The 21,322-nt window shown below is 39.8% G+C and overlaps 1 protein-coding gene across 1 annotated transcript in view; it reads right to left on the reverse strand.

Annotated features, from left to right (window-relative positions):
• STARD9 (StAR related lipid transfer domain containing 9) overlaps positions 1-21,322 on the reverse strand; it is a gene marked incomplete at both ends in the record, with an annotated part of 128,769 nt that overhangs the window by 68,677 nt on the left and 38,770 nt on the right. The gene's annotated exons all lie outside the window — the stretch shown is intronic.

Raw genomic sequence — 21,322 nt, forward strand, 5'->3', positions numbered from 1 at the left:
TTCAAAAAAGGTCCTTTCAGCTGTAGACTTGAGGGGGAGCTTGCTGGCCCCTCTAGAGATGTCAGGTTTCTTTTTTACCTAGAAATGGCTGCAAGTGGAAGTTGATAATTTGCAGGCACTTTGTAGTTTGTAAATTCGTATTGAGTAAATGCATGAAATTGTGACTTCCTGAGAATTGAACCTTGGTTTCCTACCCTGATTGAGGAGAGGCTCTTTGATGGTGTATACAAACTCATCTGAAAGGGACTTTTTTAGGCAGGGACTTTTTCCACCCCAATCCATCACCTCTTTTATACCAAAAGTAGTCTGCAGGGTGTGGTAGCTGTTTCTTTTGTGCCATTTTGGGGTGGAGAAGGCAGATGTGATGAAGCCAGTAATTCAGGACTTAATTGTGCTTTTTCTCATGTTGTGTTTTTTTGCCCTTGCACCAGAGTATGAAATAGCTCCTAAGAGCTCCAGCTGCAAGCTGGGAAGAGTCTCTGTAACTGTAATCACATGGGGACAACACTCAGAATCTAAACTGAACTTCTGTTGTATTCTCGCCTCTCAGTTTATTTTTTAGCAGTTTAATGGGTACGTTTTAGAGTCTTCCATTTTGTGTGGAATTAGTTCCTCCCCTTCAAATGCTATAATTAACATCACTTAAAAATAAAATTTGAATAAAATATTGAAACCTTAAAAAAAAGAAGATTGCTAAGGAAAATTCATTCATTCAGTTAGTCAGTCAAATATTTTTCAAAGTGCTTACTGTATGCCGGGCACAAGGCTAGACATTAAAGACACAAAATTGATATATATGGTCCCTAACCTTAAGGCAAAAAGAGTCTGGGAGAAAGGCAAAGACACTCAAGCAAATTAGTAAAGAAAAACCATGTACATTAATTCTTTTTCCTTCCCATTACCAAAAAAATAAATAAATAAAAGTTTAATATGGTTAATCAGGTAAAGCTACAATGAAATACTGCCCAGTAACATGTCACACAAATTCAGGGTCTCAAGAGACCACACTGAGAATCAGTTAAGCCCAGAAATTAGGGAGGAGTTTTCCCTATGGGGCCCTTTTCTACATTCTGCCTCTTCAGACTGATCCTAACAGCTGACTGCTTCCACTGTCACTCATCTCTGTAGTGGTCAGCTTTAATGAATCAGAAACAGCCAGAGGTCCTCCTATGAAAACCCCTAAACTTTGTGTAGTATCTGAAAGCCCTGTTGGACTCTGTCAGGCAGACCCCAGGCTCAGGACAAAACAGCCTGGCTTATGGGGAAGGCAGAGCTTCCAGCTGAACCAGTCCTCAGCAGAATGCCACATGGACATCTGCATACACAGCTGGTATGGTGGGCATTTACCCTTTGTATTGCTGCTGCTCAGCATCCAAATACTCTTCCTATCTGAGGGGGGAACCTGATTGTGTCAGTCTTGGTTGGAAGCAGGGCCCAACCCTCCCCGATGGAAGCCAAATAGTTCAGGAAACCCCCTCCACCTCCTGTTGGCTAGAACACGAACATGTGAAATGAGGCCCGCCAACTAGGTGCCTGCACTTGAATTTTCAAAGAAAGACACAAAAACAAAGTATAAATTCTCCTTGTTGGCATCAAGAGTCCATCAGTACTACATCCTGAACGTACAAGTGCCAAGTGTGGTGCTCAAATCAGACTATTCTGTGATATGGCTTTGCCTGGCTTCCCTGCTACCTAGGGCCCCATGGTTTCCTGCTCATTTTTCTACTTTCCCTTAAATTCTGTGAATCTCCTGATACAGTTCCAAATTGGTTCCAAATTGGAATATTGTTCTTATGGTTCATAGCCGTGGGACCATACAAATTTGTATGGTCCCACAAAATTTTACTTAAAATTTGTAAGCCTCAGTTTCTTTCCCAGTAAAGTGGATATTTTGTAACTATATCACAGGTTTGTTGTGAAGATTAAGTGAGATAACACACGTAACTAGGGACCACGGGAACGAAGACAGCAGTTGCTGACCTACGACTATACTACCCTATTCTGTTTTAGCAGCTATAGTTATGCTTCTTGACCAATGAACTATTATGTTTCGTTTGTTTTTTAGTGCTTCTAATATTCAGGCATAGGGCCAAAATAACCCAGGGAGTGGCGAAAGATTTGGACCTTGGACCATTCCCACCCCCTTCCCCAATCTCCCTCCCAGCTCTGTACTCGCCATTCATTCACCTCTATATTAGCAAAACTGAAAACTGGGCAGAGTTCTCTTTGCCTCCTGACATCTGTCTTGGTAAAATTCCCAGGGACTGAAGGAAGGAGAGGTTATTTCTCTTTACCAGACCACTTGAGTTGGCTGCCACCCATTTACTAGTTGGAAATGTTCCCCAAAACTCAACCTTTCTTACTAGTGCTCCAGCAGGAAGTGGAAACAGAGGTGCAGACAGAGCAAGATCACATCTAGTGAAAGTGTTATTTCTTCCCACCACTCACACAGCAGAATGAGCTCAGTGGATTGTAAAGGAAGACAACAGAATGTTACTCTGCCCATGACTTTATCCAAATTCAAATAATCCCTGGAGGTTTTATGAAAAACATCTTTGAAGATACCATTTTCACTCAACAGTAAAAGATGTGAACAAGCAAAACTAGTAGGCTCCAAACGTGGAACTGGTAGAAAGTTAAGATTCCATTCTTCAAGAACTGTGAGGCTTGGGCTTCCCTGGTGGCGCAGTGGTTGAGAGTCCGCCTGCCGATGCAGGGGATGCGGGTTCGTGCCCCGGTCTGGGAAGATCCCACATGCCGCGGAGCGGCTGGGTCCGTGCGCCATGGCCGCTGAGCCTGCGCATCCAGGAGCCTGTGCTCCGCAATGGGAGAGGCCACAGCAGTGAGAAGCCCGCGTAACGCAAAAAAAAAAAAAAAAAAAAAAAAAAAAAAAAAAAAAAAAAAAAAAAAAAAAAAGAACTGTGAGGCTTAGCTCATCATAAATTCTAGGAAAAACCACAGCCCTAAATAGAGCACAACAGAGCCAGATGACACCGTGGTTCACTCTGACTGTGGTATTATAATGAAGCAGACGGAAACAGCTCAATATGAATACCAGGAACAGTTTGAAGGCTAAAATAAATCACCAAAAGGCAATTAAAAGCTAGAGGGTCCAGTTCAGGAGGAGAGATGAGCAGTGTAACTTTATTTTTTCTGGAATATAAATAGAAGAAAGCATTCAATAGACAGGTTAATTTTATGTGACACAGCACTTCCAGTCTTTTTAAGGGTTCGCTAGATAGGGGACAGTCCACTGGATGCTTCTGTATTGGGACTCACAACACCTGAAGCCCAAACCAAAATCCGTAGCAATACTCATTTCCTAAGGGCAACTGAATATAGGAACCAGAATCTTTGATGTTCAATATCATATGTCATTAGGGTTGCAAATTAAAACAAGGAGATACCACCACACACCTGTTAGAATGGCCAAAATCCAACACACTGACAACACCAAATGCTGACAAGGATATGGAGCAATAGGAAATCTCATTCATTGTTGATGGGAATGCAGAATGGTACAGACACTTTGGAAGACATTTTGCCAGTTTTTTTGTGTTTTTATTTATAAAACTAAACATATTATTCTTTTCTCTTTTAACATCTTTATTGGAGTAAAATTGCTTTACAATGGTGTGTTAGTTTCTGCTTTATAACAAAGTGAATCAGCTATACATATACATATATCCCCGTATCTCCTCCCTCTTGTGTCTCCCTCCCACCCTCCCTATCCCATCCCTCTAGGTGGTCACAAAGCACCAAGCTGATCTCCCTGTGCTATGCAGTTGCTTCCCACTAGCTATCTATTTTACGTTTGGTAGTGTATATATGTCCATGCCACCCTCTCACTTCATCCCAGCTTACCCTTCCCCCTCCTCCCCGTGTCCTCAAGTCCATTCTCTACGTCTGCGTCTTTATTCTTGTCCTGCCCCTAGGTTCTTCAGAACCTTTTTTTTTTTTTTTTTTTAGATTCCATATATATGTGTTAGCATACGGTATTTGTTTTTCTCTTTCTGACTTACTTCACTCTGTATGACAGACTCTAGGTCCATCCACCTTACTACAAATAACTCAATTTTGTTTCTTTTTATGGCTGAGTAATATTCCATTTAAACATATCATTCTTAACATACAATGTGGCAAGCATGCTCCTTGGTATTTACCCAAAGGGGCTGAAAACATATCCACACAAAAAGCTGCACACAGATGTTTACAGAAGCTTTACTCATAATTGTCAAAACTTGGAAGCAACCAAGGTGTCCTTCAGTAGGTGAATGTGTAAACTGTGGTACATCCAGATGACAGGATATTACTCAGTGCTAAAAAGAAATGAGCTATCATGCCATGAAAAAACATGGAGGAAACTTAAATGCACATTGCTAAGTGAAAGAAGCCAATCTGAAAAGGCTACTTACTGTATGATTCCAACCATATGAATTTCTGGAAAAGGTAAAACTATGAAGACAGTAAAAAGATCAGTGATTGGGAGGAGTTGGCGGAGGGACAGGTGACAGGTGGAGTGCAGAGGATTTTTAGGGCACTGAAACTACTCTCTATGCTACTATAATGGTGTACACATGTCACTATACATTTGTCAAACCCAAGAAAGAACAAAACCAAAAATGAACCCTAATATAAACTATGGACATTAGATGATATATCAGTCAATGTAGGTTCACCACCTGCAATGAATGTACCACAATAGTGTGCAATGTTGATAGTTTGGGGGCAGGAGGTATACGAGATCTCTCTGCACTTTGTGCTCAATTTTTCTGTAAACCTAAAACTGCTCTAACAAATAAAGTCTATTTTTTTTTTTTTTTTTTTTTTGCGGTACGCGGGCCTCTCACTGTTGTGGCCTCTCCCGTTGCGGAGCACAGGCTCCGGATGCGCAGGCTCAGCGGCCATGGCTCACGGGCCCAGCCGCTCCGCGGCATATGGGATCCTCCCAGACCGGGGCACGAACCCGTATCCCCTGCATCGGCAGGCGGACTCTCAACCACTGCGCCACCAGGGAGGCCCAAGTCTATTTTTTAAAAAGAAGATCTACAAGATAAATCTCAAGGAATGGACTTCCCTGATATCAGTGACATTTAGCAGACATACCCTTCTCAAAAGCAGTTAGAATCAACTATGTCTCTGGAGATTTCATGATGACTGTTTAAGGTCCAAGAATAATGGTTGTGCTGTATTTTCCTAAAGGAACTTTTCACTGATAGATTTTTTGGTTTGTTTGCTTGTTTTTGGTAGCTCTGTAGTTCTTTCTATTATATACTATGTTCTCTGAGCCCCAAGTAGACTCATAACAACAACAAAAAAACCCTGCGATTTCCATTTAGGATGAAAAAGGGTTCAAAATGATGAAATAAATATTGATTTCAAATACAGGTATCAGAAATTATTGGAACTTCCCTAGTGGTCCAGTGGGTAAGACTCCACGCTCCCAATGCAGGGGCCTCAAGTTCGATCCCTAGTCAGGGAACTAGATCCCACAAGCATGCCGCAACTAAAAAAGATCCTGCATACCGCAACGAAGATCCCACATACTGCAACTAAGACCTGAAGCAGCCAATATAAATAACTATTAAAAAAAATTGTTGATAAGTGAGAAGAAGGACATTTTAAGGAGGGAAAAATGTTAGTTAAAAATAAATCTGGGGGCCTCCCTGGTGGCGCAGTGGTTGAGAGTCCGCCTGCCGATGCAGGGGATATGGGTTCGTGCCCCGGTCTGGGAGGATCCCATATGCCGCGGAGCGGCTGGGCCCGTGAGCCATGGCTGCTGAGCCTGCGCATCCGGAGCCTGTGCTCCGCAACGGGAGAGGCCACAACAGTGAGAGGCCCGCGTACCACAAAAAAAAAAAAAAAAAAAAAAAAAAAAAAAAAAAATAAATAAATAAATCTGGGCTTCCCTGGTGGCGCAGTGGTTGAGAGTCTGCCTGCCGATGCAGGGGACACGGGTTCGTGCCCCGGTCCGGGAAGATCCCACATGCCGCGGAGCGGCTGGGCCCGTGAGCCATGGCCGCTGAGTCTGCGCGTCCGGAGCCTGTGCTCCGCAACGGGAGAGGCCACAACAGTGAGAGGCCCGCGTACCGGAAAAAATAAATAAATAAATAAATAAAATCCAAAAACCGTGTGTTAGTAGGCATCTTTAAACTGGAAAATAATTCTAGACAACTCTGGAAACTGTTCAAACATATGTTTTCACTAACTCTGTTAGCTGCTTAGGAAAACCTCAAGTAGCCCAGAGTTGTACTTACTGTTACTTCTCATCACACAGAGACCGTGAGGTACAGCTGGTACTACTTGTGGATCTACTGACCCATCCTATCTCCAAACTTGTGGCAGCAGTACAGAAAACTAGGGTTCAGGGCCTATTATTTGAAGAGAGTATTCATGTACAAAATATAACAATGGGGCCTGGAGTTGGGGAAAGGGCTTAGAATAATTTGCCTTCCTCTAAACAGCTACAGTTATAGTCTAATGGTTAAGAACACAGGCTTCGCAACTTAACAGATTCTAAACCTAGTTCCTGGGGCAAGTAACCTTCCCTCAGTTTCCTCACCTGTGAAATGGAGATTAAAAAGCACCTAAAACTCACAGGGTTTTTGAGAGAATTAACTGTGTAAATACATGTAAAACTTTAAGAACAATGGCACAAAGTAAGCATTTTACTGTGCTAGTTTTTGTTGTTGTTGTTACTACACTTTATTTTTTTCCATGTTTTGGTATAAGGAGTACTCAAAAGAGTTAACATTCTCTCTGGTACTCCCATGTACTTTAAAAGAACCATGGACTTTTGGAAAACAGATATCCGAATACAGACACCATAGTTAATATGCCCCAACTTCACATAGATACCTTTTAAGAAACTTCTACCTTCCATCCTATTAAATATTCATTTCTAAAAAATCTTCAGAAACCATTAACGTAAAAAAAAATTTAAACTCTTTCTTCATGTCTTATCGGTTTTGCTAAGGCCTAGGGATCATTCTTTCCCTTCTATAAGTATGAAAATCATGTAACGGAGAGAGAGGTTACCTAGCCAATAAAATACATGAAGTTCTTAACCCTTAATACTTTCCCACAGAAAGGCTTCAAACATTTCTCTTTTTTCCCAGGCTTTTTAAAAAATTGAGGTATAACTGACATATTAGTTTCAGGTATATAACATAATGATTCAACATTTCTATATACCACAAAATGATCACCACAGGGCTTCCGTGGTGGTGCAGTGGTTAAGAATCCGCCTGCCAATGCAGGGGACATGGGTTTGAGTCCTGGTCCAGGAAGATCCCACATGCCGCGGAGCAACTAAGCCCATGCGCCGCAACTACTGAGTCTGCGCTCTGGAGCCCACGAGCCACAACTACTGAGCCCGCGTGTCTAGAGCCCGTGCTCCACAACAAGAGAAGCCACAGCAATGAGAAGCCCACGCACCTCAACGAAGAGTAGCCACCACTCGCTGCAACTAGAGAAAGCCCTCGCACAGCAACAAAGACCCAACTCAGCCAAAAATAAATAAATAAACAAATAAATAAATTTATTTAAAAAAATGATCACCACAATAAATCTAGTTAACATCTATCACCATACACAGTTACAAATTTTCTTCTCCTGCTGTGATCTTTCACAATCCACCCACCTAGCTACTTTCAAATATGCAATACAGTATTATTAACTATAGTCACCATGCTGTACATCGTATCCCCATGACATTCATTTTATAGCTGTAAATTTGTACCTTTTGACCCATACATTTCTATTATAAAATGAAATTGCTATTATTAACTATGATTTTCACACAGAAAAGAAATTCTTCACCAGTTTTTGTTAATTTACCTAAGAAATATTTATGAGAAAACAGCTTTAAATTCTATGATGTATTCCATTTAAATGGATTTTAAACATCACGTATCTCTCTTGGTCTATAACTCCACTGTTAAAAGGATTGTACTAGAAGACTTTTTTTTCCCTTTTAGTAACGCTGCTACTTAATGCAGTAATAGATGTCATCTTTATTGACAAGGATCAGTATTTCAGTATTCACCATGAGAAGTATTCTTATAATGTTTTATTACATAAATAAATATATTTAAAATAGAAAAAAAAACAGAAAATGCTGATAAAAATACTCCCACCATTTAGAGATAACTACTGTTAACATTTTGGTGTACAGCTTACTCTTCAGACTTTTGTTCTATTCCTAGATAATATCTAATGTCCCTTTCAGGTCTTAAATTCTGATGTAAATATAGTAATTAGGAATACTTGAATACAATGAGGATACTAACTGAACCCAATTGTTTTTATTTTTTATTTTACTATAGTTATTTATGATACTCATAAGTACAGTTTTCCCTATATTTATAATTAGACAACTTAATATTTTAATTTAAAATTCTATTTAATTTCTCAGTAGGAAAACATGCTATAGCCCCACCCATCAGGTATCCAAGTCTATCTAAGCCACAGCCTAGGCTCCACTGTCCACCTGGCTGCAGCTTACCCAAAGAGCCGCCACTGCAGGTCACTGATCTTTGGGTCTCTGCCCAGTATAAATGTTCACAGTCCATTCCCACTGTAAGCCCAGCTAGGGGTTAATCAACATCATTTGGGTCCTGCCCCTGGTTTTTTGTAGCAGATTTTTCCAGAGAAAACAGGCAACAGCCTATATTTGACTTTGACAGATGAAATTAGATTTTCTATTTGGTTTCTCCACTTCACACTGTGAACTACAAAGAGATTTATTTCCCATATTTATTCATATCATATATGTATATCCATGCATTGTATACCATAGAAATTGCTGTTTGAATAGTTTCCAAGGAACAGGAGGAGAAAGAAACTACAAGAGAAATTTTGAAATGCAGGTAAAGATAAGCAAGGCCAACTGGAACCTATGTCATATCCAATGAGGAGAAGAATTATTATTCTGAAAGAAACCAGTCTTTCTTTTTCTTATTTTTAATTAATTTTTAAATTTTTTAAACATCTTTATTGCTTTACAATGGTGTGTTAGTTTCTGCTTTATAACAAAGTGAATCAGTTATACATATACATATGTTCCCATATCTCTTCCCTCTTGTGTCTCCCTCCCTCCCTCCCACCCTCCCTATCCCACCCCTCCAGGTGGTCACAAAGCACCAAGCTGATCTCCCTGTGCTACGCGGCTGCTTCCCACTAGCTATCTGTTTTACGTTTGTGGTAGTGTATATATGTCCATGCCACTCTCTCACTTTGTCCCAGCTTACTCTTCCCCCTCCCCATATCCTCAAGTCCATTCTCTAGTAGGTCTGTGTCTTTATTCCCGTCTTACCCCTAGGTTCTTCATGACCTTTTTTTTTTTCTTCTTAGATTCCATATATATGTGTTAGCATACTGTATCTGTTTTTCTCCTTCTGACTTACTTCACTCTGTATGACAGACTCTAGGTCCATCCACCTCACTACAAATAACTCAATTTCGTTTCTTTTTATGGCGGAGTAATATTCCATTGTATATATGTCCACATCTTCTTTATCCATTCATCTGTTGATGGACACTTAAGTTGCTTCCATGTCCTGGCTATTGTAAATAGAGCTGCAATGAACATATTGGTACATGACTCTTTTTGAATTATGGTTTGCTCAGGGTATATGCCCAGTAGTGGAATTGCTGGGTTGTACGGTAGTTCTATTTGTAGTTCTTTAAGGAACCTCCATACTGTTCTCCATAGTGGCTGTATCAATTTACATTCCCACCAACAGTGCAAGAGTGTTCCCTTTTCTCCACACCCTCTCCAGCATTTATTGTTTCTAGATTTTTTGATGATGGCCATTCTGACCGGTGTGAGATGATATCTCATTGTAGTTTTTTTTTTAACAACTTTATTGGAGTATAATTGCTTCACAATGGTGTGTTAGTTTCTGCTTTATAACAAAGTGAATCAGTTATACATATACATCTGTTCCCATATCCCTTCCCTCTTGCGTCTCCCTCGCTCCCACCCTCCCTATCCCACCCCTCCAGGCAGTCACAAAGCACCGAGCTGATCTCCCTGTGCTATGGGGCTGCTTCCCACTAGCTATCTACCTTCTTTGGTAGTGTGTATATGTCCATGCCTCTCTCTCGCTTTTTCACAGCTTACCCTTCCCCCTCCCCATATCCTCAAGTCCATTCTCAAGTAGGTCTGTGTCTTTATTCCTGTTTTACCCCTAGGTTCTTCATGACATTTTTTTTCTTAAATTCCATATATATGTGTTAGCATACGGTATTTGTCTTTCTCTTTCTGACTTACTTCACTCTGTATGACAGACTCTAGGGCTATCCACCTCATTACAAATAGCTCAATTTCGTTTCTTTTTATGTCTGAGTAATATTCCATTGTATATATGTGCCACATCTTCTTTATCCATTCATCCGATGATGGACACTTAGGTTGTTTCCATCTCTGGGCTATTGTAAATAGAGCTGCAATGAACATTTTGGTACATGACTCTTTTTGAATTATGGTTTTCTCAGGGTATATGCCCAGTAGTGGGATTGCTGGGTCATATGGTTGTTCTATTTGTAGTTTTTTAAGGAACCTCCATACTGTTCTCCATAGTGGCTGTACCAATTCACATTCCCACCAGCAGTGCAAGAGGCTTCCCTTTTCTCCACACTCTCTCCAGCATTTATTGTTTCTAGATTTTTTGATAATGGCCATTCTGACCGGTGTGAGATGATACCTCATTGTAGTTTTGATTTGCATTTCTCTAATGATTAATGATGAACATTCTTTCATGTGTTTGTTGGAAATCTGTATATCTTCTTTGGAGAAATGTCTATTTGGGTCTTCTGCCCATTTTTGGACTGGGTTGTTTTTTTGTTATTGAGCTGCTTGTAAATTTTGGAGATTAATCCTTTGTCAGTTGCTTCATTTGCAAATATTTTCTCCCATTCTGAGGGTTGTCTTTTGGTCTTGTTTATGGTTTCCTTTGCTGTGCAGAAGCTTTTAAGTTTCATTAGGTCCCAGTTGTTTATTTTTGTTTTTACTTCCATTTCTCTAGGAGGTGGGTCAAAAGGATCTTGCTGTGATTTATGTCATAGGGTGTTCTGCCTATGTTTTCCTCTAAGAGTTTGATAGTTTCTGACCTTACATTTAGGTCTTTAATCCATTTTGAGCTTATTTTTGTGTATGGTGTTAGGGAGTGTTCTAATCTCATACTTTTACATGTACCTGTCCAGCTTTCCCAGCACCACTTATTGAAGAGGCTATCTTTTCTCCACTGTATATTTATACAATTTTTAAAGGTTACATTCCACTTACAGTTATTACAAAATATTGGCTATATTTCCCACGTTGTACAGTACATCCTTGTAGCTTATCTTACACCCAATAGTTTGTACCTCCCATCCCACCACCCCTATATGCCCCCCCAACCCCCATAACCACTAATTTGTTCTCTATATCTGTGAGTCTGCTTCTTTTTTTTTTTTTTTTTTTTTTTTTTTTTTTTTGCGGTATGCGGGCCTCTCACTGCTGTGGCCACCCCCGCTGCAGAGCACAGGCTCCGGACGCGCAGGCCCAGCGGCCACGGCTCACGGGCCCAGCCGCTCCGCGGCACGCGGGATCCTCCCAGACCGGGGCACGAACCCGTATCCCCTGCATCGGCAGGCGGACTCTCAACCACTGCGCCACCAGGGAAGCCCTGCTTCTTTTTTTATTATATTGAAAGAAACCAGTTTTGAGACTGGCAGGTCCCAGAACTGGATTTCTCTTCACCTCGGCAGCAAGTATTTATTAAATTCCTAACAGGGCCCTAGCACTGCATGGTCGCTGTGGGAGATTTGAAAGACATTTGAAATACTGTCTCAATCTACAATGATCACAGAGTTAGTAAAAAGTTCAATACTTTTACGTAGTAGAAAAAGAATGAAGGGTAGACATAATATTGTATTTGGAGAAGGAAAAAAGACTGTGGGCTGGGGTAGAAAAATCTTCATAACATAGGTGGCACTAAACCTGTGTCTTAAGCTTGCTTTCAGATAAGTCCCTTCTTTGAATAATGTCCCCCGGATAAAGGCCTTCTCTCTTAAGTGAGGGTGACCTCAGGACTGCACTACTACAAAATCTAAAATGGGGCTTCCCTGGTGGCGCAGTGGTTGAGAGTCCGCCTGCCAATGCAGGGGACACGGGTTCGTGCCCTGGTCCAGGAAGATCCCACGTGCCGCGGAGCGGCTGGGCCCGTGAGCCATGGCCGTTGAGCCTGCGCGTCCGGAGCCTGTGCTCCACAACGGGAGAGGCCACAACAGTGAGATACCCACATACCGCAAAAAAAAAAAAAAAAAAAAAAAAAAAAAAAAATCTAAAATGTATCCTTGTCATTTCAATCCTTCAAGAAGTCAGAATTCTGGGTGAAACAACAGAACAACTAGGTCACTTTACTCTCCCTGAAAAACCTTCAGACCTCCACTTGCCATCTCTTAATACCTGGCTGTCAACTGTGGAAAGTTCATCCCAAGGACTAAAGATCTCCCACCTTAGGAATAACAAATATCCAGGCAAGTAACCCCAGAAACAGCCAAACAAATCTCTCTGCCTCATCGCTTCACTGAAGTTATTTTATTACTCTTATTTGAACAAGGAAGTATGGGTACAAAAAGGACAGGCATCAGCAGCTATCTGTTCTTAGCTTCAATGAAAGAGGCCCAACTGTAGTGGCAGTGGTCCGTTCCCACAATGCAACCCTTTAGTGGTATGAGAATATCACTCCCTAAAATGAAAATTACTCTGTGGCTGGATATAACAGGGTCTTTCTAGGATCTTCTGCTTGGGATTGATAGACTAGCCCTCTTCTCACAACCCCCCTAAAGCTAAGGGATCCATGAGCTCCCACCTATAGAGGGAAGAGGAGGAGACAGAAGGGCCGTAATTTTCTTAACCATGACATTGGCCTGAAGAATCTCCCAAAGTGTCCCCACTTAAAGTTTCTCTGACCCTACAGCTACTGCCATGACCACAGAACCAGGAGGCACTTGGAAAAGACCAAAGTACTCCATCTTTATCCAAGTGCATTCATTATATTGCGTTAGTTAGCAGAAAAAAGGAAAATAAAGACTGAAATGTAAAATACTTCCATCTCATTTTCTTCTGTCTTCTCCAAACGGCATTTATTATCTTCAATGTAGATTCACCACAACTTAATATTGCAATACAATGAGTAGTTCCAAATCAGTAAGAAAATAATCAACATCCCAAAAGAGTAAAAAAAATTAAATAACTGACCAAATACCATTGCTAAGCACAATAAATTTTTACTGTACTTTTCCATCTTTCTACAAATATATAAATTTTATATTGTTATTCATAGTATATAACCTGTTGTGTATTGCTTTTCATTCCTATATTCTTCAAACACTTAAGCATTTTAAACATTTCTGTGATTCATTTTCACAATTCTGAGTTTAGAGGTTCATAACTGACACAACTAACTTAATGAGTTCTTAACAATGGACAATCTTCTTATTCTCATACCAACATGAGATGAATGAAATCCAAAATTCCCATTAGAAAATATTGGTAGCAACTAGTATTTATAATTGCAGCTCGAGGTCAATGATTCCTAGTTGTATGGAACACAAAGAAATAAAGCAGAAGAGTTACCTTCACTATTTGTAAGCCCTCAATTTCCAAAATTCTATGAACGCAACTCTCCTTAGTCAAGCACCCCCTGTCCTGAAACAAATTTGCTAGGTTGGTTGGGTTATTTTTCATTTACTTCCATCTAGCACTCAAGTTCTCTCTTCACACTTCCTTCTTTCAACTGTAGAGTATTTGATCAGAATCAGTGAGAACTCATGAGTTTCAATATAAGTAAATAGATATAATGGAACTGTGTGCGTGTGTGTGTGTATATACATCTGTATATGCAAATATATATTCCCTAGCTTTGTCTAACTCTACTGAGGAGACCAAGGAACAGTGATATCTCAATAGCAATGATCACACCTAGCACCCAGATCTTGGCTAAATGCCATTTCCCATTAATGGGAACAATCTGAGCATCATAACAAACAATAATACTAACAGACTGTCATCCACTGAATAAAATGGGAAACCATGAGTCAGTACAAATATAAACAAGTAAATAATTTGAAAGTTTGATGAGGAATGGGATATTTACATAGTGTTTCAAAGTACCTCTCGACAAAATATTTATTACAAAGAAGGGAAAAGAGTAACTTTACAGTGGAGAAGCCTGGCAAGACGCCACCTTAATCAAGAAATCAAAGTGAACTCTGTGATATTCCTACCGAAGATGCATAATCTGAATCTAATCATGAAGAGATATTGAACAACCAAATTAAGAAACATTCTAAAAAATAATTCACCTATAATCTTCCAAAGTGTCAAGATTATGAATACAAAGAAAAACTGAGGAACTATTCCAGCATGAATTAGACTAGACATAAGACAGCTAAATGCAACAAGTGATTCTGAACCAGATCCTTTTTCTATAAAGGACATCACTGGGATAATCAGCAAAACTCAAATGGGATCTAATGATTAGATGTAGTAATATAACAATTTAAATTCCCAGTTTTGAAGGTTGTATTGTGGCTATGTTAAAGAATGTCCTTTACTATAAGGAACTGCACACTCAAGTATCTGGGGCAACTGGGTAACAGGTTGGCAACTTTTAAATGGTTCAGGAAAATTTTTTTTGAATGTACTTTCATCTTCTCTGTAAATTTGTGATCATTTCAAAAAAATTTTTTAAGTTTAATAAAAAGATGTAAGGAAAAATACAACAACGGAAAGCGCCCTGGATTCTGAGTTAGGCCTGGGTTCCTACAGATACCAGCACTGCCACTTACTAGCTGTGTGACCTGGTGTGAGTAACGTGCTTTGTTTCCTTTTTCCTCATCAGTAAAATAGGGATGACGTTTATTGTAAACAGTTTATTGTAAAAATCAAATGAAGTAAATTATGAGAAAACACTTAATACATGAAAATGCTAATGAAGCATAAGATATTTATTTTGCAGTCCTATTGAATCAAATTAAAAAAATAACCATAAAGATAAAATGAAATGTACTCCAGGTACAAGAAACACATTGTGGCACTGTATCAATCAGGGTCTGAACAGAAACAGATGATATATTCAAATTAGAATCACTCAGGTTTAATTAAGTAAAAAGACTATTCACAAAGGTGTGGGTGTGAAGTAGGAAAACCACAAGGGACAGTGGAGTAACCTGGAACCAGTGCCTGGAAATTCACCACCTCAGAGTCAAAATGGACGGAGGGGGAAAAAACGTTCACCAAAACCTGGAAAAAGAGAACCATGCGGAGAGCACCACATTGAGAGGAGCTGTGACTTAAGTTAACAGATGAAGCCAGACCAAGCCAATCCGCCAATCCCTCAGGAGTAAACCTCTCCCTCTCATCTGCTAGAGCTCTCCACCGTTCAACCCCAACTCAAGCCAGAGGGCAAGGAAGCCCAATGATTAGTCCAACAGGTCAGACTTTGGTGCGCAGAAAAAGGTAGAAAACGATGAAGAGTTGACCTGGAAGAGCAAAAGGAAGACATTCAACAGAACTGAATTCAACTGAAGAAGCAGGGAAGACTTCATGAAACAGGGAACATCTGAAGTGGGCCTCAAGCCATGAGTAGGATTTTAATTATTAGGTTGATTATCTAGGCAGTATGAATAACACATGCAAAGCTGCGAGTAATGAAAATGCATGGCTGTCCAGGTGAAATTTAGAAAATCAGGTATGTTGTAAGATAAGACTAAATATTGGGGTGATGCAAAGGACGAGGTTTTCTTTTCTTTCATTTTTAAAAAATTGAGGTATATGGGACTTCCCTGGCGGTCCAGTGGTTACAACTCTGCACTTCCACTGCAAGGGGGTGCAGGTTCAATCCCTGGTCGGGGAACTAAGATCCTGCATATCACATGGCTTAGCCAAAAAAAATTGAGGTATAGTTGATTTACAATATCATATTAGTTTCAGGTGTACAACATAGTGATTAAAAATTTTTACAGATTATACTTCATTTAAGGTTATTACAAAATATTGGCTATATTCCCTGTGCTGTACAATATATCCTTGTAGCTTATTTTTTTTATACATAGTAGTTTGTACCTCTTAATCCCCTACTCCTGTCTTGCCCCTCACCTCTCCCCAGTGGTAACCACTAGTTTGTTCTCTATATGTGCCAGTTTGTTTCTGTTTTGTTATATTCATTTGTTTGTTTTATTTTTTAGGTGCCACATATAAGTGATATGTACAGTATTTGTCTTTATCTTATTTATTTCACTAAGCATAATATCCTCCAGGTCCATCCATGTTGTTTCAAACAGCAAGATTTCATTCTTTTTTATGACTGAGTAGTATTCCATGACATACATTATATATATATATATATGTATATATACACACACACACACATATATATATATTTTTTATATATATATATCTCACATCTTCTTTATCCATTCATCTGTTGATGGACACTCAGGTTGCTTCCATATCTTGCCTATTATAAATAACGCTGCTTATGAACACTGAAGTGCATGCATCTTTTCAAATTAGTGTTTTCATTTTCTTTGGATATATACCCAGGAGTGGAATACTGGATCATATGGTAATTCTACTTTTAGTTTTTTGAGGAACCTCCATACTGTTTTCCACAGTGGCTGCACCAATTTACATTCCCACCAACAGTGTACAAGGGTTTCCTTTTCTCCACATCTTTACCAACATTTGTTATATGTGGTCATTGATGATAGTCACTCTGACAGGTGTGAGATGATATCTCATTGTGGTTTTGAGTTTCATTTCTCTGATGATTAGTGATGTTAAGCATATTTTCATGTGCCTGTTGGCCATCTGTATGTCTTCTTTGGAAAAATGTCTATTCAGGTCTTTTGCCCATTTTTTAATCAGGTTGGTTTTTTGTTTGTTTTATACTGAGTTGTATGAGCTATTTATATATTTTGGGTGTTAACCCCTTAACAGTCATATCATTTGCAAATATTTTATCCCACTCAGTAGGTTGTCTTTTCATTTTGTCAATGGTTTCCTTTGCTGTGCAAAAGCTTTTAAATTTTTTTTTTTTTGCGGTTCGCAGGCCTCTCACTGTTGTGGCCTCTCCCGATGCGGAGCACAGGCTCCAGATGCACAGGCTCAGAGGCCATGGCTCACGGGCCCAGCCGCTCCACGGCATGTGGGATCTTCCCGGACTGGGGCACGAACCCATGTCCCCTGCATCGGCAAGCGGACTCTCAACCACTGTGCCACCAGGGAAGCCCTTTAAATTTAATTCGTTCCCATTTATTTTTGCTTTTGTTTCCACTGCCTTAGAATATGGATCAAAAAATACTGCTATGATTTATGTCAAAGAGTGTTTTGCCTATGTTTTCTTCTAGGATTTTTATGGTTTCTGATCTTAAATTTAGGTCTTTAATCCATTTTTAGTTTATTTTTGTACATGATGTGGGAAGATGTTCTAATTTCATTCTTTTACATGTAGTTGTCCAGTTTTCCCATCACCACTTACTAAAGAGACTGTCTCTTCCCCATTGTATATTATTGCCTCCTTTGTCATAGATTAATTAATCATAAGTACGTGGGTTTATTTCTGGGCTCTCTAATCTATTCCACTGAGCTATGTGTCTGTTTTTGTACCAGTACCATACTCTTTTCATTACTGTAGCTTTGTAGTATAGTCAGTAGTCAGGGAGCATGACACCTCTAGCTCTGTTCTTCTTTCTCAAAATTGCTTTGGCTATTTGGGGTCTTTTGTGTTTCCATACAAATTTTTTAATGATTTATTCTAGTTCTATGAAAAATGCCATTGGTATTTTGATAGGGATTGCGTTGACTCTATAGACTGCCTTGGGTAGTAGGGTCATTTTAACAATATTAATTCTTCCAAACCATGAACATGGTATATCTTTCCACCTGTTTGTGTCATCTTCAATTTCTTTCAGCAGTGTCTTATAGCTTTCCAAGTACAGGTCTTTCATTGGGTTGGCCAAAAGTTTCATTTGTTTTTTTCCATAAGATAGCTCTTGTAGCACTTGGTTGTATTTAACTTCATTCGAAACAATTTTGTTAGATTGTATGTGACAGCTGTCATATCAGTGCATTTGAAAAAGACATCCAAATTGGTGAATTTTTGTGTAGCCATTTTAATATTGAAGATGGAAGAAAAAAGCAACATTTTTGGCGTGTTATGCTTTATTATTTCAAGCAAGGTAAAAATGCAACCGAAATACAAAAAAAAAAAAGATTTGTGCAGTGTACAGAGAAAGTGCTATGACTGATCAAATGTGTCAAAAGTGGTTTGCAGGCTTCCCTGGTGGCGCAGTGGTTAAGAATACACCTGCCAATGCAGGGGACATGGGTTTGAGCCCTGATCTGGGAAGATCCCACATACTGTGGAGCAACTAAGCCCATGTGCCACAACTACTGAGCTTGTGCTCTAAAGCCTGTGAGCCACAACTACTAAGCCCGCAAGCCACAACTACTGAAGCCCACATGCCTAGAGCCCGTGCTCCAAAACAAGAGAAGCCATCGCAATGAGAAGCCCGCGCATCACAACGAAGAGTAGCCCCCACTCACCACAACTAGAGAAAGCCCATGCACAGCAATGAAGATCCAACACAACCGGGAAAAAAAAAAAGTCGTTTGAGAAGTTTCGTGCTGGAGATTTCTCGCTGGACAATGGTCCAAGATCGGTTAGACCAGGTGAAGTTGATAGCGATCAAATAAAGATATTAACTGAGAACAATCAACATTATACCACGTGGGAGGTAGCCGAAATACTCAAAATATCTAAATCAAGCGCTGCAAATCATTTGCACCAGCTTGGTTATGTTAATTACTTTGATGTTTGGATTCTACGTAAGTTAAGCGGAAAAAACCTTCTTCACCATATTTCCACATGCAATTCTCTACTTAAACTTAATGAAAACGTTCTGTTTTTAAAACAAATTGTGACAGGCAATGAAAAGTGGATACAGAAGATACAATAATGTGGAACAGAAGAGATTGTGGGGCAAGCAAAATGAACCACCACCAACCACACCAAAGGCCGGTCTTCATCCAAAGAAGGTGATGTTGTGTATATGGTGGGATTGGAAGGGAGTCCTCTATTATAAGCTCCTTCCAGAAAACAAAATGATTAATTTCAACAAGTACTGCTCCCAATTAGACCAAATGAAAGCAGCACTCGACGAAAAGCGTCCAGAATTAGTCAAGAGAAAATGCATAATCTTCCATCAGGATAATGCAACACAACATGTTTCTTTGATGACCAGGCAAAACTGTTACAGCTTGCCTGGGAAGTTCTGATTCATCCATGGTATTCACCAGACATTTGGGCATCTTTGGATTTCCACTTATTTAGGTCTTTAAGAAATTCTCTTAATGGAAAAAATTTCCATTCCCTGGAAGACTGTAAAAGGCACCTGGACTAGCTCTTTTCTCAAAAAGATAAAAAGTTTTGGGAAGAGAGAATAATGAAGTTGCCTGAAAAATGGCAGAAGGTAGTGGAACAAAAGGGTGAATATGTTGTTCAATAAAGTTCTTGGTGAAAATGAAAAATGTGCCTTTTATTTTTAATTAAAAACCGAAGGCACTTTTTGGCCAACCCAATACCTTCTTTAATTTATTTTTTAAATAAATTTATTTATTTTATTTATTTTTGGCTGCATTGGGTCTTTGTTGTTGCGTGCGTTTTTCTCTAGTTGCAGAGAGTGGGAGCTACTCTTCATTGCGGTGCGCGGGCCTCTCATGGCAGTGGCTTCTCTTGCTGTGGAGCATGAGCTCTAGGTGCATGGGCTTCAGTAGTTGTGGCTCACGGGCTCTAGAGAGCAGGCTCTGTAGTTGTGGCATATGGGCTTAGTTGCTCCATGGCATGTGGGATCTTCCCGGACCAGAGCTCGAACCCATGTCCCCTGTGTTGGCAGGTGGATTCTTAACCACTGCACCACCAGGGAAGCCCCCCAATACCTTCTTCATTAGGTTTTCTCCTAGTTATTTCATTCTTTTTGAAGTGATGGTAAATGGGATTTTTTTCTTAACTTCTCTTTCTGATAGCTTGTTGTTAGTGTATAGAAATGCAACAGATTTCTGTATTTTAATTTTGTGTCCTGCACCTTTACCAAATTCATTGATGAGCTCTAGTAGTTTTCTGGCGGCATCTTTAGGATTTTCTATGTACAGTACCATGTCATCTGCAACCAGTGACTGTTTTACTTCTTCCTTTCCAATTTAGATTCCTTTTATTTCTTTTTCTTGTCTGAGCTGTGGCTAGGACTTCCAATACTGTGTTGAATAAAAGTGGCAAGAGTGGGCATCCTTGTCTTGTTGCTGATCTCAAAGGAAATGCTTCAGGTTTTCACCACTGAGTATGAGGTTAGTGGTGAGCTTGATTGTTTATTCATACATATTTTTATTTCTCCATATCTTCCTTTAGTTCTTTGAGCATTTTTAGGACAGTTAAAAGTCTCTGTCTAGTGTATCTGCCTTTAGGTCCTTCTCAGGGGTGGTTTCTGTTGATTAATTTTTTCCTTTACATGGGCCATACTTTCATGTTTCTTTGTATTGTGATTTTTTTGTTGAAAACTGAACATTTGAATCTAATAACGTAATAACTCTGGAAATCAGATTCTTTCCTTTCTCCAGCATATGCTATCTCTTGTTATTCTTTTCATTTATTGTTTTTGTATTTTTGATTGTTGTAGGCTGTCTCTGTGCTGAGGATCAGACAGAGGTGTAAAGCTAAAGTATTCTCAGGTCTTTTCTGAGCCTTTCCCTGGGCATGTCTGGTTACTTTTTAATTTTCCCTGTGTGTTTTGTTGTTTTTGAATGCCCTGGTCATAAATATCTGGCTCCCAAAAGGAGAAAAAGAGAGAAATGAAGTGGGGTGGGGGTGGGGAGAAGGGGTGCTGGCCCTTTAAATCCCCTGGAAGTCACTTCAGCAGGATGGGGAGGGACTTGGAAAAAGGTGCAACGACAATGGCTGCCTCCCTCTTTGTCTGCACCTCTGTGATCAGAAGCAGCAATTAGCAATCAGAGCAGATTCCTGATATTTGGAAAACAGGGTCCTTTTTGCCCACACTGACTTCTGCAAGCTACGTGCAAGATGCTCCAGGACCAGTGCACAGCTGCCTGCCACTTGGCTGGGAATAGGGAATGGGTGGCTGCTACTATGTTAAGAGATGAAATTAATTTCAATTTGTCCTCCAAGTCTTCCTCTGGAAGTGGCAAGTCTTCAATAGACCCCAGGGTTGAAAAACAGTTACTTAAGATGGATTCTACCAGTGCAATTGTTATCTA

Source organism: Hyperoodon ampullatus (assembly GCF_949752795.1).
Source record: "Hyperoodon ampullatus genome assembly, chromosome: 3".
Lineage (NCBI taxonomy): Eukaryota > Metazoa > Chordata > Mammalia > Artiodactyla > Ziphiidae > Hyperoodon > Hyperoodon ampullatus.